Here is a 27,608-nt window from a genome sequence, read left to right as displayed (position 1 = left end):
CTGGTGTAGTCTTCATTTGCGTCTTTGCATTCTTTATTTCTGACTTTTTTTTATATGGTTTCTATGTCTTTTTCTATGCTTACTGTCTCTTTGTCAAAGTTCTCAATGTGTTCCTTGTCCATCCTTTTAAGCAGTGTTTTGAACTCTGTATCTGGCAGATATGTTCATCTCCATTATGTTTAGTTATTTTTCTTGAGCTTTGTTCCTTTCTTTCACTTAGGACATGTGATTTTCTTTTCTGTGTGTTTTTTGTTGTTGTTGTTGTTTGTTTTGTTTTTTTCTTATTTTGGCTGTTTCTCTGTGTTTGTTTCTAATTTGTTTCTATGTGTTAGGCAGATTTGCTATGTCTCCCAGTCTTGGCAGGGTGACCTTATGTACTGTCATCTGGGGTCCAGTGGCCCAGTTTCCTTGGTCACCTGAGCTGATGCTCCAGGAGGGTCGCTGTGTGTGTCATGTGTGCCCTCCTGTTACAGCTGATTCTTGATTGCTGTTGTCATATCAGTGGGTGAGATTGGTCCTCAAGCTTACTGGCTGTGAAAATTGGCCACCACCTCAGCATAGGAGTTGCTGTGCTAAGGCTGGATTAACCCCAGCAGGCTCTGGTGCCTGCCAAAAACACCTTTTGTTTTTCATAATATTTGTTTATTATGAATTTGTTTTTGCCACTTATGAGGCTAATCAGGTAGTATTCTATTGAGGTTTGAACCTGGTCACAGGGTGTGCTGGTTCTGGGGCCTCTTGGCATGAGCTGCTGTGTAGTCCAAATTAATCTGCTACCTGTGACTGGGCCAGGGATACCCAGTAGGAGCTACAAAGTGATCTCTGCCTTGTTGCTCCCTGTGCTGGACCTGGAGGTTCGTGGGAGAGGTCATGCTGGGACCTGAGGTTGGCTGTGACCAGTATCGGGCCTGAGTAGCTCAAGAAAAGGCTCATGACACCCCAAGGCTTGCCACCATTCCTACCTGTCCATAAGGCTCAACTTCTGAGAGAGCCTCCAGTAGTATGGGAGTTGGGAGAGGCAGGGTCTCAGGGAGTCACCAGAATGGGGTGAGTAGTGTACAAGGGTTAACGCAGGTTCAGATTTGACACCAGTTCTCTGGGGCCACTCTGAAAAATACTCAGAGCACACTGAGGCCAGCCATCACTGGCTTTTAACATGCAGACCCCTGAAAATTGTTCACCAAAGGCTGCAGTATAGGCCAAAACCTGCTGCATGCAGGCTGCTGAAAGAGCCTACAAGTTGGGTGGAGCAGGGTCTCAGGGAGTCACCAGCATGGGCTGGTGGGTATTCAATGAGTTAATGAAGATTAAGATTTGACCCCATTTCTGAGCCTGGTTCTACTCTGCAAATGTCTTGAGCTCACCAAGACAAGCCGCCACCTGGCTGGTGTCCATGAAGCCCAAAGAGTTGTCCAAGAATGGATATAGTGTGGTCCAACACCGGCTACCTTTCATCCCCAAAACATCCTGTGGTGTTGTGCAGGTTGTGTGGGGCAGAGTCCCAGGGAGTAACCAGGATGGAGCACGTAGAGCTCATCTGGCCAATGAAAATTCAGGAAAGATGGCACCTGCCTGCTGGCTACACCAGAGCAGGGCTCAACATGGGGACAATGGCAGCTTTCTCTCCAGCCAGCCCTCACCCTGAAGCCACAAATCTCAGTCTCTTCCAATACGTCTCTGGCACCTCACAAACCATTTTCTTTGCTGCAGCTCAGGGTGAGTGCCTGGGAGTGAGTGAGTCTGTGTTTGGGCACTTTAGGAGGATGCCTGTGTTTACAGCTGCCTTCTGTCTCACCTGGAAAGATGGAATCTTCACTGATTTTCATAGCCAGATGCTGTGGTGGGCTTCTCAGCTCTGCACTGGTGCTCCTGGATGGGGACCCTGGTGTATGACTTGGACGCCTCACTCTTCAAGGGGGACTTCTGCAGCTGAGATATCCTATCCAATTCTCTGTCATCACATGTAGGTTTAGGGCCAACCTATTTCTCATTTATGTCCCTCCTACCAATCTTGAGGTGATTTCTTCTTTATATCCTTAGTTACAGGGCTTCTGTTCAGCTTGCTTTTAGATGGTTCTCCAGGTTGATTGTTCTATAACACAGTATTCACCTACTCCATCATATTGACTGGAACCCCTAGTTCTTAATATTTTTAAGACCAATACAGGCCACTGGGTGATAGCACTATGAATCGCTCAATGTAAACACCCATAATATTCACCTTGAACCCCAATGATTGCCCCTCTCTTCTTCCTTACATGTACTACTCTCTTCCTAAAGTTTTTATCTTCTTTATGTTCCTCAACAATTCTGAATATATTACTTAACTTCTGTGCCTCAGTTTCCTTATCTTTTAAATGGGGATGACAATAATGGCATTTAATACATAGAGTTGCTATGAAGATTGAGCATAAGTCACATAGAATAATGCCTGACATGTAGTAAGTTTTCAATAAGCATTAATTATTACTCTTTTTGTCATCATCATCACTAACATCATAATTATTATTATTTCCTATCAATCCCTAACTGACCATAATATAAAATGGAGGGATACATTTTATTTTTATTTTACCCATTACACTTAAGTTTGGGCTCTTATTTTAAACTTTAAAATGAAATATGTTTAATTCATAATATGTAATTAAGAAACTAAGAACATTATTAAATTAATTACTCTCTATAACTGTTTTTCTCTTGCAACCAATAGCTTTAAATGGGGAGGGGTGAGTTTGGAGAAGATCTGTACTCTTACTCAAGTGGGTAGGATGAACTTTTAAGAAAAAAGAGGGAGTTAAGGGGTAGGAAAAAGGTTGAGAAAACACTAACACAACAATAGCAGCAAACAGGTATTCCATTCAAAGAGTTTCCATTACCTAGGTTTTATAAAGGCAGAAATGTTTTCTCCTTCAATTTTTGTATAGAGCTAAGGTACTTTAATTATGAGAATGGTGCCTTCTCTTTTGAACATCTCCAAAATTCTAGAATAATTCTATTCATTTAATAAATATATGTTGAGTGCCTATTATCAACCAGACACTATATAATACAAGGATCTCAAAAAAATATTGCTTAAGCAATAAATGTATATGTTAGGATGGGATCTTAATAAGGAATTGATGCTGAAGAACAACAAAAAAAGAAGGCTTTTCATATTATCAGTTGCCTTACTTTGGCTAAATTGTATTCTTATTTAAAAAAAAAAATTGTTCAAATCCTGACATTTATCACTATACTTATTTGTATTTACTATACAATTACTGTGTGTCTCCGGGTAGGCTGCAAGGTATTTTTTGACAGGGACTATGTGTGTTATAAATGTTCTGGAACCTTTATTTTTTAAAATATTTTATTGGGGAAGGGGAACGGGACTTTATTGGGAAACAGTGTGTATTTCCAGGCCTTTTTATTGGGGAACAGTAGTGTATTTTTCCCAGGACTCATCAGCTTCATCCAAGTCAAGTTGTTGTCCCTTCAATCTTAGTTGTGGCGGGTGCAGCTCAGTTTCAGGTCCAGTTGCCATTGTTAGTTGCAGGGGGCACAGCGCACCATCCCTTGCGGGAGTCCAATCAGCAACTTTGTGGTTGAAAGCCCACGCTCCAACCAACTGAGCCATCCGGGAGCTCAGCAGCAGCTCAGCTCAAGGTGCTGTGTTCAATCTTAGTTGCAGGGGGAGCAGTCCGCCATCCCTTGCGTGAGTCAAAACGGCAATCCTGTGGTTGAGAGCACATGCTGCAACCAATTGAGCCACCTGGCCACCTGGGTTCTCAGTAGCAGCTCATTGACTTCATTCTAGTTGTGGAGGCCGCAGCTCACTGGCCCATGTGGGAATCCAGCTGGCAGCGCCATTGCTCAGAGCTCATGCTCTAACCAACTGAGCCACCCGTCCACCCCCTGAAACTTTTTAATCACTATATTCTATTAACATGAAATGTCCAGGAATTCACTGAGTTTAGTATTTGGTTACACTTGTACCCAAAAGCATCTCAGCATAAAGATAGAACAAAAAGTTTTTGTTTTGTTTTGAGATTCTTGTGTTCAATTTCTTTAAATGACTATTGTGAGGGCTAAAAAATAAAACCCAAAACTTTTCCTCCCACATTATAAATTATTATAGCTGAACTAATAATCAAATTAACAGACACAGATTAAGAGGAGAAAATGAAATTTTAATATGTGTGCACAGGGAACTCACATAAGCATAAAAATTCCAAAGACAGTGAGGTAAACGGTGTATATGGCATTTTGGACAAAGGAGAAAAGAAGTTAGGAATCAGATTTCAAAGGAATGAGATTTCAAAGGAGGTAGGCAACTTACATGTAGTTGAGAAAGAACAGAACATACTGTTGTTAGGCAACTCAGAAACAATGAGACATGGGATAATGTAGGTAACACCTCCCTGCCTGCTGCCTTCCTGTCTACTATACTTAATTCAAATTAGTTTGCTAAGGCAAACATCCTAAGATTTCCTTCTAGGAGTAGGCCTTCCAATCTAAATCTCTTAGACAAGAAACGAGGAGGGTCAAAGGTTCTTTCTGAATCTTTTGTTTCTTAATAACCAACTTAAAATTAATATCCCAAGAGACAGCTTTAGGATTTTGGTCCCCTTCATTATGATTCACCTTCTGGAAGTTACTTTTGAACTGACTGGGATTATATACAACTGTCTCTCAACCTGTAGTTTTTAGCTATTAGTGAACCCATGTTCTCCATTTCAGTATGCTAGTTGTTTCCTATGCCCCACTAAGATGGAAGCACTATAAGCAGTTTACCTTATTATTTTTGTCATTACAGGTGTTACATACAGATTTGTGCTTTGTTTTGTGATTAATGAGGGTGTTTGCAAAATCATCTTTTTATGTCCTCTATTACAGATTACCTGTGATTACCTGTGATTAAATATTTCAATTTTTTACTAAAGGAAATCTCAAGATGTCACGATTTCTGTTAAACACCTCACATAGCTGGCAGAAAGAGAAGTGCGGTTGGAAGTTGGGAACAATTTTTTTTACCCTTATGAGTTGTAAAATTTCAGAGCTAGAGAAAAAAAAAAAAAAACAGAATTCTGAAGGTCTGTACTTTAAAGCCAGTGGTAATAACTGCAATGCACCTTACTTTGAAAGAAAACACATTTTGTACTTTTAGGGGGAAAGTGTTTTTCACCTCCTTTTAATTTAACAATTTTCTGTTACACCTATTGAATTTTAAATGACAAATTTTGTCCTTCAGTTTTCACACTGGCTAAAGGGATTTGGTACTTAGCATATCTTTGACTCAACCGAATTTTAGTGACAAATACTTGATATTTCAGATAACATACTTAGTGAGCTCATGGATGTTTCAAAAAATCTGCCAGTTTTTCATTTGTGTATGGATTTTATTACCAATTGAAAGCTCTGAACACCTCCCTTCTTCCTTTTCTCTTTTGTCCTTTCTCCTCACACTGACAGCCTTTTACTGAAGGTGCACATCTGCTACCATAAACACACATTAGCACATCAATGTTTCTGATGGGAGAAAAAGTCAGTGCTGTAAGAGAATGTTTTGAAAGCAAGCCAGTTTGTCAGTAAATTATAAACTTCATTACCATAAAACTTTAACAAATAGAACTCACATTTCGTTAACTGAAATTACAATATGACTGCAGCAATATTCATCTCCCCAAAGAGTGCTTATCCATAGGAAAAAAGACAACAGTTTTGCTTAGAGCTGCTACTAATGACATTAACTTTATTTAATAAGAATGTCAAAGTATTTTGCAAAATGTAGATTTTACCCCCCCACATCTTTTTTTTTATTTTTTTTCTGATTAAGCATAGTGGCAGGTTATAAAGTACAAATATTATATGATGGCTAACTTCATCCCACTTTAACATCATTCTAATCATGCTCTATTAAGGATTAAGAACATTTTTCTAACAACTAGCAGCGGAAGGAGGAGCAGCAGCGGGTGCGAAAAAAAATAACATTTTTCTAGGCACTGCTTCTGTTTACAGCTAGTAAAATTCTTGCACATTACATTTAAGGTCAAAATGCCATATACCATTTAGTTCCCTGATGAGTTCATTTCTATAAAACTAAAAATAAATGAATTTACTTCACCAATTTTTGCAAAATAGAAATTTATTTTCAAACCTTGAGTGTTCAATAGGTTTTACAAGTACTTGGGTAGCCACAGACCAACTTCCATTTAAGTTATCTTGTCATGATTTGGTAAAAACAATTCTTTAATAACTGTGCTAGTGTGTGTGTCGTTCTTTATGTTTAAGAATTTTTGTTTTAAATTCTAAGAAACCAAACTGTTTGTAGTAAAGTTTTTGCTAAAGAGAAGCAGTATCAGAAAGAAGACCTAGCCCAAAATTCGATAGTGCAAACTGCTAAAGAGTACTACTTTCAAAAAGAAGACCTAATCCCGAATTAATTACCATACTTTGCTGTATATAATGTGCTCTCGTGTATAATGTGCACCCATATATAATGTGCACCCATGTTTTTGGCCCAAAGTTTCAGGGGAAAAATCTTTTGTTTCAACTTTTTCATTCAAATTATTATTTGTTTACATTTAGGTACTTGTTTTTTGTATTATAAAGGAATTTTAGCATTTTAAAAAAAATGGTACAATAAATTTTATATGCCAGTAACAAAGTTACAGTATTTACGCATCATAGAAGGCCAAAAACTCATCATCATTGCAAGTTCGTCTAAAGTTCAGCAAAACCAATTATTATATTCTAGGCTATTAATTTGCATATGGACATTGTTACTGATTTCCAGAGTTACACCTTTCACTCAAAAGCATAAATAAAAGAATCAGGGCAGGCCCGGTGGCTCAGGCGGTTAGAGCTCTGTGCTCCTAACTCCAAAGGCTGCCAGTTTGATTCCCACGTGGGCCAGTGGGCTCTCAACCACAAGGTTGCCAGTTCAACTCCTCGAGTCCCGCAAAGGATGGTGGGCTCCACCCCCTGCAACTAAGATTGAATACGGCACCTTGAGCTGAGCTCCTGGATGGCTCAGTTGGTTGGAGCGCATCCTCTCAACCACAAGGTTGCCGGTTCAACTCCCGCAAGGGATGGTGGGCTGCACTCCCTCCAACTAGCAAAGGCAACTGGACCTGGAGCTGAGCTGCACCCTCTACAACTAAGACTGAAAGGACAACAACTTGAAGCTAAATGGCACCTTCCACAACTAAGATTGAAAGGACAACAATTTGACTTGGCAAAAAGGCCTGGAAGTACACACTGTTCCCCAATAAAGTCCTGTTCCCATTCCTCAATAAAATCTTAAAAAAATAAAATAAAATAAAATAAAAGAATCAAAAACATGTATAAAGATACGGAATTAGTACTACTCATGTATAATGTGCATCCTTATTTTCCCCTAACAAATTTGGGCAAAAAAGTGCACATTATACATGGCAAAATAAAATAAGTAATTAGGCTGACAGAAAGGAATACATGTTAGGAGTAAGGACGTTGCTAGTATTAGATGACTACGAATGCTTTTTTTAGTTGTCAACTATTTAATTATGGAACAACTTGTGAAAATAATTGGGTAAGTACTTAAATGACATGATGTCTTGGACTTGCTTGAAAATACTCTAGGAAAAATATGTGACAATGAAGAGATGAAACAAGATTGGGAAAAAACATTGATGATTATTGATGCTGGGTGATAATTACCTATACAAATGCTTGAAATTTTTCATAATTTGTATTTTAAACAGGGAAAAATATTTTAAAGCACATTGGGTAAGGAGAGCTAACTTGCCTTTTACGTGTTGTGGAGGGAAAGGCCTGTTGTGTTTCATATCAGAAAAGGAGTTGAATCCTGAATGTACCAGACATTTTCTTTATGACCTTGTGCAAATCTCTGAACTTAATTCTTCACTTATAAAATGGGGATGATTATTCATACATCACAGTGTTGTTATGAGGATTAAGTAAAATAAGATTTGTGAAAGTGGGACAAGTATACAAGGGATGCGAAAATTCTGTCTTCCTTTACCAGGAAGTAAGATTGTTAGAGATAAGAAAAAATCAAAATAAACACCCAGCTTAATTAGAATTTGATACGAAAGAGTAGTTTTTAATATAAGTATGTCCTCTGCAATATTCGGGGCTGAAGTAGGTCAATTTATCTGAAAATCAAATATAACTGGGTGCCACGTACTTGAACTGGCAACCAGTTCTTAAAGATATACTTTAGTAAGTAAATGGATTACAAAACTTTGCCGTGTACTTCCAGATGAGTGTTAGCTGAACTACTAGGTTTGAAACTTAACTGAAGATTTGACATTGAAAGAACAAGAAGAGAATAATGAAAGAGATTTTCAGCATAGTGACAACAAATCCAGAAATATGAACAATTCCAAATATCCAAGGGCTGAATGTTGCTTGAGGTTTTCTGTGAATAAAGAGCAGAAGAGAAAGGAAGGGACTTTTAGAAACCTGGGCTCCCAAAGAATTTACAACACAAAAGTTTTCTGACTTCAGCAGAAAAGGGACCAATATATTTACATTACATTAAATTCATTCTTTCTCTGTCTTTTTCTGTTTTTGTCTCTGGTTGTCTGTCTTTTACAAACACGCACATGATTTTAACTTCTCTATTCTTTCTATTTTTTTTTAATTTATTGGGGTTACAATTGTTAGTGAAATTACATAGATTTCAGGTGTGCAATTCTGTATTACATCATCTATAAATCCCATTCTGTGTTCACCACCCAGAGTCAGTTCTCCTTCCATCACCATATTGTTTAATTACTCATCATTTCTTTAATATAATACTTGATTTTCTGTATTCATTCTTTTATAGGAATAGGTCTATTAATGTTCTTATTCTTTTGAAATTTTAAATATATATACATATATATATAAATATATACACATATATATGTGTGTGTGTATGCATATATATATATACATATATATATATACATATATATGTATATATATATATATATATATATATATATATATATATATATACATACATACATACATACATACATCAGACTTAGAACTACAAAATGGTGTGCCTGAAATCCTAAGTAAACAATGTCTAAAAAATGTTACTGGTAAATGATGTTAAACCTCGGCTCTTCTTCCTGAAGAAATGAATTGAATCAAGAGAGAGAATTTTGTGCAGAATAAAACAACAAGAAGTTTATTAGTGAAAGAAAGTATACTCCAAAACAGAGTGAGCTGACCCAAGAGAAGGAAGCAGCTTCACCTTATATTGTATGAAGGCTTTTATTTCTATGGGTAGAATTGCCTCCCCCTCTCCCTCCACTTATTTCTCTCTCTCCCCCCTGAAGTGCCTAGTCTTCTGTCATTTAGCAATGCATTTCTTTGATTTAAGATCATGTATAAATACAGCCCCTTGGTTTGGGGACATGTGTAAACCCATCCACTTAGTTTGGGGACACGTGTGAAAACCTGGAATCCTGTTGGACTAGTAAGGTGGTCCTGACAAACAAGATGAGTTACCCCTTTCTCTGACTTTTAACAACATATCTCTTTGATTTAGAGGTATATGTAAGCCCAGAATCCTCCTGGGCACCTGCAAAAGGTGTTGACCCAGTAGGAGCTGCAACAACGGGCTTTCTAACTGGGGCTAAATTTCTCCTTCTTCTGCTCTTTTCTATCTGTCTACCTACCCTACCCTATCAAAAATACTTGGATTCAAAGTTTTGACTACCAAATAAATGAGTATCATCTCAAGTAAAACTAATACAAATATTTATCCAGTCTCTTTGTAGTGTACCTCTTTCTCATGGGGGCATAAACAATTCAATCCTTACCTACACCAAATCAAATCCATACATGTAATAATTTTAAGTTGCAATTTTTAGAAAAGTAAATAAACTTACAGCTATCTTAAATCAAGAAATTCACTTGAAGTTCTGTACACATTCATGAGCTGATATAGAAATAAAACATACACTTATAAGCGGATACACAAATTTTAAAATGTCTGCTTTCTCAGTGAAACTTTCTTACCAAGTACTACTGTGTAGAATTTTAGCTTGCCCTCTCCACATATAAATTTGCTATTGTTCTCTTTTGTTTCATCTGACAATAGATGTTTCTTCCTGCATGCTGCCTTAATAGTTTGGGGGTGGGGAGCAAAGCATATATATGAATGGTATTTTCCTGCTTTTTTTTTAATTAATTTTAGTGGGGTGAAAATTGTTAGTAAATTTACATAGATTTCAGGTGTACAATTCTGTATTACATCGTCTATAAATCCCATTGTGTGTTCACCACCCAGAGTCAGTTCTCCTTCCATCACCATATATTTGATCCCCTTTACCCTCATCACCCACCCCCCCACCCCCTTACCCTCTGGTAACCACTAAATTATTGTCTGTGTCTATGAGTTTTTGTTTCTCATTTGTTTGTCTTGTTCTTTTTGGTTTATATACCACATATCAGTGAAATCATAGGGTTCTCTGCTTTTTCTGTCTGACTGATTTCACTTAGCATTATTCTCTCGAGATCCATCCATGTTGTCACAAATGCTCCTATATCATCTTTCCTTAACGCCGAATAGTATTCCATTGTGTATATGTACCACAACTTCTTTATCCATTCATCTATCGAAGGACATTTTGGTTGTTTCCATGTCTTAGCCACCGTAAACAAAGCTGCAATGAACATTGGTGTACACGTGTCTCTATAGAGAAATGCTTTTATATTTTTGGGGTAGATACCCAGGAGAGCGATTGCTGGGTCATATGGTAATTCTATTCGTAATTTCTTGAGGAACCTCCACACTGCCTTCCATAGCGGCTGCACCAGTCTGCATTCCCACCAACAGTGTATGAGGGTTCCTTTTACTCCACAGCCTCTCCAACACTTGTTACTATTTGTTTTGTTGATGAAAGCCATTCTGACTGGGGTGAGGTGATATCTCATTGTGGTTTTCATTTGCATTTCTCTAATGATTAGCGATGTTGAGCATTTTCTCATATGTCTATTTGCCATTTGTATATCCTCTTTGGAGAAATGTCTCTTCAGGTCCTCTGTCCATTTTTCAATTGGGTTGTTTGTTTTCTTGTTGTTGAGTTTCATGAGTTCCTTGTATATTTTGGATATTAGCCCCTTATCAGAGGAACTGTTTGCGAAAATCTTCTCCCATTCAGTTGGTTGCCTCATTATTTTGTCAATAGTTTCTTTTGCTGTGCAGAAGCTTTTCAGTTTCATATAATACCATTCGTTTATTTTAGTTTTTACTTCCATTGCCTTTGGAGTCAGATACATAAAATGCTCTTTGAACCCAAGATCCATAAGTTTAGTACCTGTGTTTTCTTCAATGCAGTTTATTGTGTCGGATCTTATGCTTAAGTCTTTGATCCATTTTGAATTAATTTTGGTACATGGTGACAGATAGCAGTCCAGTTTCATTCTTTTGCACGAAGCTATCCAATTCTGCCAGCACCATTTATTGAAGAGGCTGTCTTTCCTCCATTGTATGTTTTTAGCTTCTTTGTCAAAAATTATCTGTCCATATTTATGTGGTTTTATTTCTGGGTTCTCAATTCTATTCCATTGGTCTATGTGTCTGTTTTTCCGCCAATACCAAGCTGTTTTGATTATTGTAGCCCTGTAGTACAAGGAAAAATCAGGGAGTGTGATACCTCCAGTATTGTTCTTTTTTTTTAATATTGCTTTGGCAATTCGGGGTCTTTTGTGGTTCCAAACAAATCTGATGATTTTTTGTTCTATTTCTTTAAAAAATGCCATTGGGATTTTGATGGGGATTGCATTAAATCTGTATATGGCTTTGGGTAATATGGCCATTTTAACTATGTTGATTCTTCCAATCCATGAGCACGGAATGTCTTTCCATTTCTTTGTGTCTTCTTCAATTTCTTTCAAAAATGTCTTATAGTTTTCAGCATATAAATCCTTCATATCCTTGGTTAAGTTTATTCGTAGGTATTTTATTCTTTTTGCTGCAATTGCCAAAGGAATTGTTTTTTCTATCTCTTTTTCTGAGATTTCATTGTTGGTATATAGGAAAGCAATGGACTTTTGTACGTTGATTTTGTAGCCAGCAACTTTATTGTATTCATTGATTGTTTCTAATAGCTTTTAGGTGGAGTCTTTAGGGTTTTCTATATATAGCATCATGTCATCTGCAAAGAGTGACAATTTAACTTTTTCATTCCCAATTTGGATGCCTTTTATTTCTTTCTCTTGCCTGATAGCTCTGGCGAGGACTTCCAACACTATGTTGAAAACCAGAGGTGATAGGGGACAACCTTGTCGTGTTCCTGAACGTAGAGCAAAGGGCTTCAGCTTTTCACCATTAATTATGAGATTAGCTGAGGGCTTGTCGTATATGGCCTTTATTATGTTGAGGTATTTTCCTTCTATACCAATTTTAGTAAGTGTTTTAATCATAAATGGATGTTGTATCTTATCAAATGCTTTTTCTGCATCAATTGATAGAATCATATGATTTTTGTCCTTTATTTTGTTTATGTGATGCATCACATTGATGGATTTGCGAATGTTGAACCATCCTTGTGCCCCGGGGATGAACCCCACTTGGTCGTGATGAATAATCTTTTTAATGCATTGTTGTATTCGATTTGCTAGAATTTTGTTTAGGATTTTAGCATCTGTATTCATCAGGGATATAGGTCTGTAGATTTCTTTTTTTGTGTTGTCCTTACCAGGTTTTGGTATCAGGGTAATGTTGGCCTCATAAAATGAGTTAGGGAGCACTGACCCTTCTTCAATTTTTTGGAAGAGTTTGAGCAGGATTGGTATTAGATCCTCTTTGAAGGTTTGGTAGAATTCACTGGTGAAGCCATCTGGTCCAGGACTTTTGATTTTGGGAAGGTTTTTGATGACTGATTCAATTTCGTTACTGGTGATCGGACTGTTAAGATTTTCCAGTTCTTCATGATTCAGCCTTGGAAGGCTGTATGTTTCTAAGAACTTGTCCATTTCTTCTAAGTTATTAAATTTGGTGGCATATAGTCCTTCATAGTATTCTTGGATAATCCATTGTATTTCTGTGGTGTCCGTGATAACTTCCCCTTTTTCATTTCTGATTTTGTTAATTAGTGTCTTCTCTCTTTTTATCTTAGTGAGTCTAGCCAAGGGTTTGTCGATTTTGTTAATCTTTTCAAACATCTTTTGTCACATTAATTTTTTCTATTGTCTTTTTGTTCTCTATTTCATTTAGTTCTGCTCTGATTTTTGTTATTTCCTTTCTTCTGCTGACCTTGGGTTTCGCTTGTTCTTCTTTTTCTAGTTTTTTAAGGTGTAACATGAGGTTATTTATTTGGGATTTTTCTTGTTTCTTGAGATAGGCCTGTAATGATATAAATTTCCCTCTTAAAACTGCTTTCGCGGCATCCCAAAAATTTTGGTAGGATGTATTTTCATTGTCATTTGTTTCTATGTATCTTTTGAGCTCTCCTCTAATTTCTTCTTTGACCCAGTCGTTCTTTAAAAGTATGTTGTTTAATCTCCATGTATTTGTGTTTTTTCCTGCTTTCTTTTTGCAGTTGATATCCAATTTCAAAGCTTTGTGATCAGAGAATATGCTTGGTATGATTTCAATCTTCTTAAATTTGCTGAGGCTGGTTTTGTGTCCCAATATATGGTCTATCCTTGAGAATGTTCCATGTACACTAGAAAAGAATGTATAGTCTGATGTTTTAGGATGAAGTGCTCTATATATGTCAATTATGTCCAATTCATCTAATGTGTCATTTAGGGCTGCAATTTCGTTATTTATCTTCTGTTTGGATGATCTATCCATAGCTGTCAATGATGTATTTAAGTTCCCTAGTATAATTGTGTTTTGGTCAATTTCTCCCTTTAGTTCTGTTAGTAGTTGCTTGGTATATTTCGGTGCTCCCTGATTGGGGGCATAAATATTGATGACTGTTATGTCTTCTTGTTGTATAGTCCCCTTTACCATTATGAAATGTCCATCTTTGTCTCTTGTTATCTTTTTCACCCTGAAGTCTGTTTCATCGGAAATCATTATGGCTACACCTGATTTTCTCTGGGTACTATTTGCTTGGAGTGTCAATTTCCACCCTTTCACTTTGAGTCTATGCTTGTCCTTGTAGCTGAGATGTGTCTCTTGTAGGCAGCATATGGTTGGGTTTAGTTTTTTGATCCAATCTGCTACTCTGTGTCTCTTTATTGGTGAGTTCAGTCCATTTACATTTAGGGTGATTATTGATATGTGAGGATTTCCTGTCATTCTGTCTTTAGTTTTCTGGTAAGGCTCTGTCTCCATTGTTTCTTTGCCTTTTTGTTGTTGTCTGTTATTTCTGTGTGGTGGTATTCTATGATGTTTCCCTCTTTTTCTTCTTTTATAACAGTACATATTTCAGATTTGGATGTTTTTTGAGTGGTTACCCTTGAGTTTATGTAAAAGAAAGTTTGATATTTAGAGTATTCCAGTTTCTTCAGTAAGCTTACTTTCTCTATTCCCATATTCCAGTTCAGGCCTTTACGCTCCCCCTTTTTATGTTTCGGTTGCCACAAGTTGTCCCTGTTGATGGTGGTCTAATAGCCTCCTTTAGTATTTCTTGTAGTGCAGGTCGTGTATTAGAAAATTCCCTCAGCTTCTGGATATCTGGAAAGATCTTTATTCCTCCTTCATATCTAAAAGAGATCTTTGCTGGATATATTATTCTTGGCTCATGATTTCTCTCTTTCAATAGTTTGAATATTTGGTTCCATTCCCTCCTAGCTTGTAGAGTTTCTGCTGAAAAATCTGATGATAATCTAATGGGCTTTCCTTTGTAAGTTACCGTCTTCTTTTCCCTGGCTGCCTTGAGGATTCTTTCTTTGTCATTGATTTTAGACAGCTTCAATACAATGTGCCTTGGTGAAGGCCTGTTGGGATTGAGGTAATTAGGTGTTCTATTTGCTTCTTGGATTCGAGGATCCAGTTCTGTCCACAAGTTTGGGAAGTTCTCATCGACGATTTGTTTGAATATATTCTCTGTTTCCTTCCCTCTTTCTTCTCCTTCTGGTATGCCCATTATTCTTATATTGCTCTTTCTGATGGAGTCAGAAAGTTCTTGTGGAGTTCTTTCATTTCTTTTAAGTCTCAAGTCTCTTTCTTCTTCCCTCTGTGTAAATTCCAGGTTCCTATCTTCGATGTCACTGATTCTTTCCTCCATCTGGTCAACTCTACTACCTAAGCTGGATATTTTATTGTTAATTTCTTCTATTGAGTTCTTAATCTCCAGAAATTCTACTTGGTTCTTTTTCAAGATTTCAATCTCTTTTGTAAAATGCTCATGGTGTTCTTTGATTGTGTTTCTGAGGTCATTAAAGTGCCTTTCTGTTTTTTTTTGCATCTCGTTCAGTTTTTTCAGAATTATGATCTTGAATTCTCTGTCATTTAAATCACAAAGGTCCATATCTTTAAGTTCCTTTTCTGGAGACTTTTCACTTTCTTTCTGAGCTATCTTGTTGCCTTGGTTATTCATGGCAATCACTGATTTACTATTTCTCTTCCTAGACATCTACAGGTGTGTCTTCTGCAACAGGTTGATAGGTATGCGAAGAGCTTTTGGAGTTCCAAAGCTCTTTCTGCACCAGATTCAGAGCCCGTTTGTTTCAGCAGTTCTGTTTACTCCTGCAGGGATCCGCCCAGATAGGTGGGGCCAGGGGCGGGGTGAGTTGTGAGAGGTGGCCCAGAGCAATGGCGGCGACCACCACCACAGCCAGTTGTGCTTCCACAGCTCCCTCCCCTTTGCCGGAACTAGTTGAGCTGCGAATCTGTGTCTGTGGTCCACAGTTCTCAGAGCAGCAAATATTCTGTCCTTTGATCCGACACTGCTACTTTATCGCTCCTAGCACCGGGCAGGTGGGGGCGGGGCGAGCTCTGGGAGGGTAGGGAGGGGGCGGCTAGTCTCCGTGCCTAAGACTTCTGTTCTCCGCTCGGCAGTGATGGCTTAAACCACCGATTTCAGCCCTCTTCCCTCAGTCTTTGCTCCGAGGTCTGCCGTGAGCGAGCGTTGGGTTCAGCGGTTTTGTATGCTGCCCCCTCAGCCCTGTGGGCCGTAAGCGGAGCCCTAGCAGTCCAAGTCCTTCCCTCTCCCGCAGCTGCGCAATATCCGTGAGCAGAGGGCTCCGAGCACTGAGCTAGGTCTGTGTCCTGCGCCCGCGTGGCTCCGTCTCCGCACTTCTCCTCTCCCTCCTCCCCAGCTCGCGCGATTCACCCTCCTGGAGGTGAATTCAGTAGTCGGCCTCTTCGTCTTGCCTGTCTGCTGTGCAAGGAGTCCTTTGTGGAGTTATTGTAGTCCGATTCATTGTAAATTCCAGGGGAGCGTTACAGAGTCTCACCTCACGCCGCCAGTTTTTTTCGGTCCTCCGTAATTGCGGTTTTTGCAATTATTTTTAACCTTTTTAAGTCGCAATTACTTTTGCACCAACCTAATAGCAGCCAAGTGGGTCACCACTGAAACCATAATCTTCAAATCTACCAGAGAGAACAGAACTGCTAGAAATAGCCATGGTGCAAAAGACACATTCAGATGGAGATGATTGGCAGCACTGGCAGGAATTTATTAAGAGCAAATTGTGTGGCCAGAGACAGCATTTTCCTGCTTTTATATCACTGTTGAAGTACCTAGTAGAATGTTTTTCAAAAAATGCACAGTGATCAAAAACTGACTTAGAAATCTTAAATAATGTTCTATTTCTTCTCTTAAGTAATTAGATACATCCAGCACATGACGGTCAATTCTTCTAACCAGACTCAGACTAGAGGTATATAGGGTGCAAATTCAATGAGGCAGTCATTCTATTCTCATGAAGGTTTGGCACTTTTGTGATCCTGAAAGCAAATACCTCTTCTCTATTTTGCACCCAAGCTGCCTCACTCACATCACCCTTGCCAAGGCTTTTTCTTTAAAAGTTTCAGCATGTCTATAATAGCACTTGTATGTTTAAAACCACACTTTTGAAAAAAAGAAAAATTAATTTCTTACAAAAACTTTAAGTACAGTGCATCAAAAAAATTTGAATGAATAGGGCAGTTTTCCTCCAGCAGGTATAACAGTCATTCCTAAACATCTGATTACCTTTGCCATCTATTTTCTGCTTCTTGACATTGGACTATTTCTTAATTTCCACATGCTTGTGTAGCTCATACTTTAAGCCTTGTCATCCTTTAGCAATTCTTGCTGGTCCTCTGGGACCAAGCATAAGATGGAAAAGATTCATTGTATTCATAAAACAGTACATTTGAATATATTTTTGGCAGTTTCCTTTTCTCCAATTTCCTGTACATAGTCAACATGTTTCACATCTCAAACTAAAACATTTAACTATATTTATTTGTAAATGGTAAAGTGGAGATAACAATAGAATTATAATTAGTATGATGATATTAAACACTCAATATTACTGGACAAAATCACTGACTCATGTATTCTTACAAAAAAGTTGGATTTGCTTCTTTAGTGGAAGGTTATAACACTCTTCCTTCTTAATGTTCTTTTTATGCAATGGAGAAGTGCTCAGTAAAATAACACAAAACTGATCACTGCAAATTAAGACTGAAGTTGTGATCTTACTATCATCACCATGATAGGGAAAATGCAAGCTATCATACAGCATAAATTTGTGATGATTTAAAAAAAATAGTTTGAGGCAATCAAAAGAAATATGCATACTTCTTGTGTAGTAAGAGCACAGAGGTAACACACCATTTTCATTACATCATATCAAGAGCACATATCATTAGCATGACTTATCTCTATTGATAGTAACCTTGATCTCCAGGCTGAGGTAGTATTGTCCAGGTTTCTCCACTATATAGGTACTCTTTTTCCACCTTTCCACACAGTTCTCTTTAGAAGTAAGTCACTATGCTCAACCACACTCTTAATGAATGGGGAGTTATGTTCCCCTGAGGGTGGAGTAGCTACAGAAAATATTTGAAATTGTTATGCAAAGAAGATTTGTCTCCTTTTATTTATTTATTCAATTGTTTATTTATATCATACTGGACTCATGAATATTTAATTTGTACTTTGGGTTATAATCCAATACTATTTTTAATTAATGTCTTCAAATTTTCCAACTGTGACCATTGGCAACTCTTCCAGTTGAATATTATGTTCATTTGGCATATTCCCATCACTGCGAGTTTTTCTTTTTCTTTTTGGTACTTCCTGTCTTTCTGGCAGTATGAGATGCTACAGTCTAATTTTGTATATTTCCTGCCTCAGTCTTGTCTCAGCTGTATCTCTAAGGAACCCTGCTTCCCTTACTAGAAAGTGGTATTAGAAAACAAGATCTCCATAATATATGTGCTCATTGTTACTGAGGTGTTGTTGCATTTTGGCCCTAATAGCTGATAAAGAAACAGAATAATTATGTGTATATGAAAATTAATGTGTATACACATATCTTAAAATATTTGTATATGCAACTATTTGTATCTATGTTTGGCTAAACATGAGCTCATTCTAATGTCTCCTACTGTAATCCATTACCACATACATGATTCTGGCTTCCTGCAGTTGCTTAACTGTGAATTCCCACTCAAATAATGACAAGTCTGGCTACCACCTTTTGCTATTTATTTACTTAATTGTTCAATTCTAGTATATGTGTATGAAAATATCAAATGATTAACTCATACCACCAATGGAAAGAAATTTATCAACTAGAGCTTAGTGTTTCTGTGCACTTCTTTTGACCTGTAGTTCAGACTCAATTCATTTCCAAAGTTACTTAGGTCTGCATCTTATTCCCCCATCTCCTTCAGTGAAGTTGTTTTTTATATTATAATATAATTCGCTGTTTTGTTTTTCCATATTCTGCATTCCATCCTGGAATTTCCCTGACTTCACAAAGGATGTTTTTAAATTTGCATACAAGATTAACTAGTGTGCTTTGAAGTTCAATGGATTTCAGTCTTTTGTATGTGGCTTCCCAATTCTCCCAGCACCATTTATTGAAGAGGGTTTCTTTTCTCCATTGTATGTTTTTGGCTCCTTTGTTGAAAATTATAGGTCCATATTTGTGTGGGTTTATTTCTGGGTTCTCAATTCTACTCTATCGCTCTGTGTGACTGTTTTTCTGCCAATACCATGCTGGTATGTTATTGTTGTTCTGTACTACAAGCTGAAGTCAGCGAGTGATATATCTCCAGAATTATTCTTTTTCCTTGGTATTGCTTTGGCTATTGGGGATCTTCTGTGTTTCCATACAAATCTGATGATTTTTTGTTCTATTTCTTTCAAAAATGTCATTGAGATTTTGACAGGGATTACATTAAATCTGTATAATGCCTTGAGTAATATAGTCATTTTAACTGTGTTGATTCTTCCAATTAATGTACATGGAATGTTTTTCCATTTTTTTGTGTTTTCCTTAATTTCTTTTAAAAATGTCTTATAGTTTTCAGTGCGTAACTCCTTCACATCCTTTGTTAAGTTTATTCCCAAGTATTTTATTATTTTTGTTGCAATTGCAAAAGGAATTGCTTTTTGTTTGTTTGTTTGTTCATTTTGTTATTTTCTTTCTTTTTTTTCCTTTTTCTGATATTTCATTATTAGTATACAGGGATGCAAAAAAAATTTTTTTACATTAATTTGTAGCCAGCAACTTTACTGTATTTGTATATTATTTCTAATAACTTTTTGGTAGAGTATTTAGGGTTTTCTATATATAGCATAATGGCATCTCCAAAAAGTGACAATTTAACTTCTTCATTACCAATTCAGATGCCTTTTATTTCTTTCTCTTGCTTGATTGCTCTGGCTAGGACTTCCAATACTATGTTGAAAAGCAGTGTTGATAGGGAACAAGAGTGCACTAGAAAAGAATGTGTAGTGTGATATTCAAGATGAAGTGCTCTATAAATGTCAATTATGTCCATTTCATCTAATGTGCCATTTAGGGATGACATTTTCTTATTTATTTTCTCTTTGGATGATCTATTCATAGTTGTCAATGATGCATTTAGGTCCCCTACTATAATTGTCTTTTGGTCAATTTCTTCCTTTAGTTCTGTTAGTATTTGTCTGGTATTTTTCGGTACTCCATGATTGGGGGCACAAATATTGATGACTAATGTCTTCCTGTTTTATAGCCTCTTTTGTCATTGTGAGATGTCCATCTTTGTCTCTTGTTACCTTATTTGTGCTGAAGTCTGTTTCAGCTGACATAGGTATGAATACACCTGATTTTCTCTGAATACCTTTGGCTTGAAGTATAATTTTCCATCCTGTGACTTTGAGTCTTCATTTTTCCTTGTAGCTGAGATGCGACCCTTAGTGGCAGCATGCAATTAGGTTTAGTTTTCTGACCCAGTCTGCTACTCTGTGCTATTTTATTGGTGAGTACAGTATATTCATATTTAGAGTAATTATTGATATATGAGGAATTCCTATTATTCTATCTGTTGTTTCTGGTAGCTCAATGTCACCATTGGTTCTTTACTTTTTAGTTGTTGTCTGTTATTTCAGTGTGGTGTAATCTATGATTATTACTTCTGTTTCTTCTTTTATTGTTTTTTAAAGTTTATTGGGGAGACAATTGTTAATAAAATTACATAGATTACAGGTATACAATTCTGTATTACATCATCAATAATTCCCATTGTGTGTTCACCACCATGAGGCAGTTCTCCTTCCACCAACATATATTTGATCCCCCTTACCGTCATCTCCGATCCACCTCCCCCCTTAACCACTGGTAACAACTAAACTATTGTCTGTGTCTATGAGTTGTTGTTTCTCATTTATTTGTCTTGTTCTTTTGTTGATTTTGGTTTAAATACCACACATCAGTGAAATCATATGGTTCTCATTTTTTTCTGACTTATTTCACGTACCATTATAATCTCAAGATCCATCCATCTTGTCAAAAATGGTCCTATTTCATCTTTTCTTACTGCTGAATAGTATCCCATTGTGTATATATACCACACCTTCATTATCCATTCATCTATCGAAGGACATTTTGGTTGTTTCCATGTTTTGGCCACCATAAACAAAGCTGCAATGAACATTGGAGCACACGTGTCTTTATGGATAAATGTTTTCAAAATTTTTGGATAGATATCCAAGAGAGGGATTGTTGGGTCATATGGTAATTGTATTCGTAATTATGTGAGCAACCTCCACACTACCTTCCATAACGGTGACACCAGTCTGCATTCCCACCAACGGTGTATGAGTGTTCCTTTTTATCCACAGCCTCCCCAACACTTGTTACTATTTGTCTTGTTGATGATAGCCATTTTGACTGGGGTGAGGTGATATCTCATTGTGGTTTTTATTAGGATTTTTCTGATGATTACTGATGTTTTGCATTTTTTCATATGTCTATTTGCCACTTGTATGTCCTCTTTGGAGAAATGTCTCTTCAGGTGCTCTGCCCATTTTTCAATTGGGTTGTTTGTTTTGTTGTTGTTGAGTTTAATGTGTTCCTTGTATATTTTGGATATTAGCCCCTTATTGGTGGCACTGTTTGCAAAAATTTTCTCCCATTCAGTTGGTTGTCTCTTTATGTTGTCTATGGGTTCTTTTGCTGTGCAGAAGCTTTTAAGTTTATATAGTCCCATTCATTTATTTTAGCTTTTACTTCCATTGCCTTTGGAGTCAAATTCATAAAATGCTCTTTGAACCCAAAGTCCATAAGTTTAGTACCTATGTTTACTTCTATGCATCTTATTGTGTCAGGTCTTATGCTTGAGTCTTTGATCCACTTTGAATTAATTTTGGTACATGGTGACAGATAACAGTCCATTTTCATTCTTTTGCACGTGGCTATCCAATTCTCACAGCACTATTTGTTTTTTTGTTTTGTTTTTTTTTGTTTTTTTTTTTTTTTAGTGAAGTGCTGAGTTTATTTTGTTCTTAGAATATTTTTCTAAAGCCTCACAGAATTACTACACATCCAAATTCTTCAATGGTAGAATAGTTAATATTCTAAAAGAGAGACATTCAAAGAAAACTGTAGTACATTATGAAACTGTAAATCTAATGAAGTCACACAGCAGGAGAATGTAGACAAAACGGGGCATTACAGAAATCATCTACTACATAATGGATAGGTGGTTTATGGTTTCTCTCCCTGTAGCTAATACAGTTCTCTATTGCTACCCCACACCCTCCCCACTTTTGCTATAAAGTAAAAACTCTGTGTTCTAACACTTTAAGGAGTTATTAAATGTCTTAATATATTAAATGTCCCATTCTGATGATTCCCACCTGTGAAATACCACACAATAGAAAGTATAGGAGGATGCAAATTCTGTCTTCTCAAAAACACAAATGTTATGATTTTAATACATCAAGTATATACTGACTTTGTAAAATCAATTAAGAACTTTCTGTACATGAAGACAAAGGTACACTGAAAACATACACTATAAAAGATGTTGTTTTTTTTTCCCCGAGTAGAACACTAACTTTATATCATATCAGATGAAGCTTCTGTGAATTTCAAAATGTAAAACACCAAGACTTCTTCCACATCAAATAAAAATCAGGGAGTGACGTCATAGGAATGGTGGCAGCAGGGTGCACTTTCTGAGTTCTCCTCCAGATCTTATCACAAATGGGACATATAACCCATCAAACAACTCTGCTCATCACGCCGAACAGCTAAGAGACTCCTAAGAGACTCCAGGCAGGATTACTTGAAGGTTCACAAATTGGGCGAGCAGGGGAAGAAGGAAGGGAACAGTGGAAACGCTGGGTCCCGCGGTGTAATCGGTTGGCGGCGGCTGCGGTGGCGGCGGTAACCCGCAGCTCTAAAGACACTGGGGTCCCCAGGGCAGAACAGAGAATACAAAGCCAGGAGGTGGGCTCTTTCCCTGCATCCCACAGCTAATCACACCCGCCAGGGGGGCAGCTTGGTGGGCCCGAGGACGGACAAAGAACACAGACTCCATACCAGGGCCCCTCCCCCCACTCCTCCAATCTTACCCCCACCCTTCCAGAGACTTAAACTGGCCCCTGAACTGAGGAGTAGTGTCAGATTACAGACGAGCCATAGTGTTCAGGCTTTGGGAAGACTGATAGGCAGCTCTGACCCAGGGAAGAGGTTGGGAAGAGTGTGATTTTGGCTGGCCTAGGAGAGAAGAGACTCGTCCACCCCCCAGCCACCACCTTTTCTGGCCTTCGGGAAGAGTGTGACACAGCTGGGCTGGGAGAGAGAAGACCCTTCCATCCCCAGCCCCCACCCTTTCTGGCCTGCCTAGGGCAGGCAATTGCAACTGCGGAGGCACTCCGAGAGATCAGCAATTAGTGGCAGGCAGAGCTCCCGGCTTTCAGCAGCTCAGAAATTTCCCGCCCACCCCCCCACACACACACAAAGAAGAAGTGCCCTAAGACGCAGGAGTACAGGACACAGGGCTGGTGTTGCTACTCGTAGAGTGGATATGTGCAGGCAAGTACAGAAACTTTACTGACTTTGTAAAGCTATCATCCAGAACCCCAAGGCACAGTCATTTAAATCTACAGTCTCAAAGTCACCCTGGGCACCAGGTGACCAGTTCTACAGGCACAATTGGCAGGGGACTCAGGGGTACAACAGAGGACAACCTGGAGATTACTTGGTGGGTGTAAGCCAAGACTGGCACTGCTTTATTTTTTTTTTTTTTTGCTTTGTTTTGTTTTGTCTTTATATCTTTGATATCTTTGCCTGTGTTGAGTGGGGGTTATCGGGTGTTTTTTCATGTGAATGTATTTGATTTTTTCTTTGTTGTTGTTGTTGTTGTTGTTGTGCTTGGTGATTTACTTTGTACCGAAACTGCCCTACCAGGGCCAAGCTTAAGAGGCAGAAGATTCAACATGTCCAGAGACCAACTCCAGGCCAAATTAGAGTACTACCGTGTTTGACCTACAAGTCACACACCCAGAGGGAATTCTCTGCAGGCACAACAGCCAATAGAGTCCAAACCACATTTAAGTGATCAATCCTTACGTAGCAGAACACCCTACAGTGAGCAGAGCCAAGTCTCAAAAGTAGTCAGCCTAGGAGTTGAACCCACCTACTCACAAGCAAAAAGCAATTAAAGATCTTTTTTAACAGGACAATATACACAACAGAAGAGTCACCTTTGGAGCACATGCAGAGGAGAACAATGATGTAGTGCAAGTCAAATATAAAGGACACATACTACATAAGATAACCCAGCAAGAACTAAGAACTCTAGAGGATCTACCTAATACATCAAAGCAAACACAGAGTGTCAGTCAGAATGGGGAGACAAATAAATATGTCCCAAATAAAAGAACAGAAGAAACCTCCAAACTGGATCCAAATGAAGCAGAGGTAACCAACCTATCAGAGACAAGTTCATAACACTGGTGATAAGAATGTTTAAGGAGCTTAGAAGAAGGATGAGGAAATCATAACGAACAACCAGTTAGAACTAAAGAACACAATTACAAAATTAAGAACTCACTTGTAGGAATTACCAGCAGGTTAGATGAAGCAGAGGATCGAATCAGCGACTTAGAAGACAAGTTAGCAGAGATCACTCAAACTGAACAACAGAAAGAAAAAAGAATAAAAACAATGAAGATTGTTTAAGAGACCTCTGGGATAACATCAAGAGCAACAACATTCACATCATAAGAATACCAGAAGTTGAAGAGAGGAAGAAAGGGATTGAGAACATATTTGAAGTAATAATGCCCGAAAACTTCCCTAACCTGATGAAGGAAACCAACATACAAGCCCAGGAAGTGCAGAGAGTTCCAAACAGGATACACCCAAACAGGTCCACAACAAGACACATTATAGTTAAAATGGCAAAGCTTAAAGACAAATAGAGAATCCTAAAAGCAGCAAGAGAAAGACAGAGGGTTACATACAAGGGAACTCGCATAAGACTATCAAATGACTTTTCTACAGAAACCTTGAAGGCCAGGAGAGAGTGGCAGGAGATAATCAACGTGATGGAAAACAAAGGCCTACAACCTAGATTGCTTTATCCAGCTAGGCTATCATTTAAAGTTGATGGAGTGATAAAGAGCTTCCCAGAAAAGAATAACCTAAAGGAATTTACTACCATCAAGCCAGCATTGCAAGAAATACTAAAAGGACTTCTGTAAATAGAAGAAAGATGAACACAATCTAACTACGAATTTAAAAATGGCAATAAACATGTACCTATCAATAATCACTTTAAATGTAAATGGATGAAATGCTCCAATCAAGAGAAATAGGGTGGCTGAGTGGGTAAGAAATACAAGAGACTCACCTCAGATCAAAAGACACACACAGGCTGAAAGTGAAGGGCTGGAGTAAGATATTTCATGCAAATGGCAATGAGAAAAAAGCTGGAGTCGCAATACTTATATCTGACAAAATAGACTTTAAAATGAAGAACATATTAAAAGATAAAGATGGGCATTATAAAATAATAAAGGGATCGATCTGACAAGAGGACATAACCCTAGTAAACATCTATGCACCCAACATAGGTACACCTAAATATATAAAGCAGGTACTGACAAACATAAAGACAGATATCAACAGTAACACTATCATAGTAGGGGACTTCAACACACCTCTGACAACAAGTGACAGGTCTTCCAGACAGAAAATCAATATGGAAAGAACAGCCTTAAATGATACATTGGACCACTAGGATTTAATTTATATTTTCAGAGGATTTCACCCCAATGCTGCAAAATAAACATTTTTCTCAAGCGCACATGGAACATTTTCCAAGATAGACCATATGTTAGTCCACAAAACAAGTCTTGATAAATTTTAAAAAAAATTGAAATCATACCAATTGTCTTCTCTGATCACCATGCTATGAAATTAGAAATGAACCAGAGGAAAAACATCTGGAAGACACACCAATTCATGGAGGCTGAATAACTTATTACTAAATAATGAATGGGTCAAGCGGGAGATCAAATAAGAAATCAAACGACATCTCAAAACAAAAGAAAATGAAAACATGACGACCCAAAATTTATGGGATGCCACGATAGCAGTCCTAAGATGAAATTCATAGCATTGTAAGCCTACCTAAGAAACAAGTAACATCACTAATCAACAGTTTATCTTCACACACTTCACACACAACAGTTTATCTTCACACACTTAACACACTTCACACACAACAGTTTATCTTCACACACTTAAGAGACCTGGAAAAAGAAAAGCAAAATAAGCCCAAAGGGAGCACAAGGAAAGAGATAATAAAGATAACAGCAAAAATAAATGAAACAGTAACCAGAAAAACAATACCAAAGATCAATGAATCCAAAAGTCGGTTCTTAGAGAAGATAAACAAAATTGACACACCTTTAGCCAGACTCACTAAATAAAGAAGAGAGAACCAAATTAATAAAAACAGAAATGAAAGAGGAGAAGTGACAACAGACCCCACAGAAATAAATTTTAAAAAAAGAAGAAATTACTATGAACAACTGTATGCCAAAAAAAATTGACAATCTTGAAGAAATGGACAATTTTCTAGAGGCATGCAGCCTTCCAAGGCTAACTCAAGAAGAAACAGAAAACCTGAATAGAGTGATTAACATCAGGGAAATTGAATCAGTAATCAATAATCTCCCCAAAACAAAAGCCCTGGACCAAATGGCTTTACAGGTGAATTTTACAAAACATTCAAAAAAGAACTATCACCTATTCTCCTTAAGCTCTTCCAAAAAATCCAGAAGGAGGGAAGACTCCCAAACACTTTTTATGAAGCCACTATCACCCTGATCCCAAAATTAGACAAAGACAACACAAAAAAAAGAAAACTACAGGCTGATACCTCTAATGAACATAGATGCAAAAATACTCAACAAAATATTAGCAAACAGAATTCAGCAATACATTAAAAAGATCATACACCATGATCAAGTGGGATTCATCCCTGGTATGCAAGGGTGGTTGAACATCCGCCAATCAATTAATGTGATACACCACATCAACAAAATGAAAAATAAAAATCACATGATCATATCAATAGATGCAGAAAAAGCATTTGAAAAAATCCAGCAGCCATTTATGATAAAAACCCTTAAGAAAGTGGGAATACAGGGATCATATTTCAACATAATAAAGGCCATAAATGACAAACCCACAGCTGACATCATACTCAATGGGGAAAAGCTAAAATCATTCCCCCTAAGATAAGGAACAAGGCAAGGTTGGCCACTTTCTCCACTTCTATTCAACATAGTGCTGGAAGTTCTAGCCACAGCAATCAGACAAGAGAAAGAAATAAAAGGCATCCCAATTGGTAAGGAGGAAGTAAAATTATCATTACATGCAGATGATACGATACTATAACCCTATACTATACGATATTAGAACCCTAAAGACTCCACCAAGAAACTATTAGAGCTGATAGATGAATTTAGTAACGTAGCAGGATACAAAATTAATATTCAGAAATCAGTTGCATTTGTATATACCAATCATAAAACATCAGAATGAGAAATTAAAAAAAAAATCAATCCCATTTGCAATTCCTCCAAAGACTATAAAATACCTGGGAATAAATTTAACCATAGAAGTAAAAGATCTGTACTCAGAAAATTATAAGAAACTGAAGAAAGAAATGAAAGAAAACATAAATAGATGGAAACACATTCCATGTTCATGGA

Source organism: Rhinolophus hipposideros (assembly GCF_964194185.1).
Source record: "Rhinolophus hipposideros genome assembly, chromosome: X".
NCBI classification, from domain to species: Eukaryota; Metazoa; Chordata; class Mammalia; order Chiroptera; family Rhinolophidae; genus Rhinolophus; species Rhinolophus hipposideros.
Note: the sequence above shows the minus strand (reverse complement) of the source record.